This window comes from Cryptotermes secundus, unplaced genomic scaffold (genome assembly GCF_002891405.2).
Source record: "Cryptotermes secundus unplaced genomic scaffold, Csec_1.0 scaffold425, whole genome shotgun sequence".
NCBI lineage: Eukaryota > Metazoa > Arthropoda > Insecta > Blattodea > Kalotermitidae > Cryptotermes > Cryptotermes secundus.
This window is the reverse complement of record NW_019721524.1, coordinates 151187-151791: the sequence shown is the minus strand read 5'-3', so window position 1 is coordinate 151791 and position 605 is coordinate 151187.

The following is a 605-nucleotide window of genomic DNA, read 5'->3' as shown; positions in this document are numbered from 1 at the left end:
CTGTAGTTGATCTGTTATGTTGAAACCCACACTGATGATCCCCAATAATTTCATCTATGTAAGGACTTAACATTGAGAGAAGAACACTGCATAAAATTTTGTATGAAGTTGATAGCAGTGATATCCCCCAGTAATTACTAGTCAGTTTTATCACCCTTCTTGTGAACTGTTACAGGAAATTTTTCCCGATTCCAAATAAAATTATTTAGCTTATGGATCTTAGAACATAATATTTCGCCTCCTGCTTGAATAATTTCTGCAAAAATTGATCATTACTTGGCGATTTATAACTTTTCAAATTTGCAATAGCAATACAACGCATGCAGTCACAAAGGAAGGATACAACACAGAACACAATATACACAAGAATATAGGAAGAGTACTCTCACAGGAGAGGACTAACGTAACTCGTGAATTTGAAGTGCAACGTATAGATGATAAATCTTGAAAAGTTTTAATATATAAACTTTATTATTATACGTGACATATATACATTTTAATCATTTTATAAAGGAGACATGATGGCATACAGTGCAATGGTGTGACATAAATAAAACCACACCTGAAGATGGCACATTAGTGCCGAAACATGTAGTGAAGAGAAA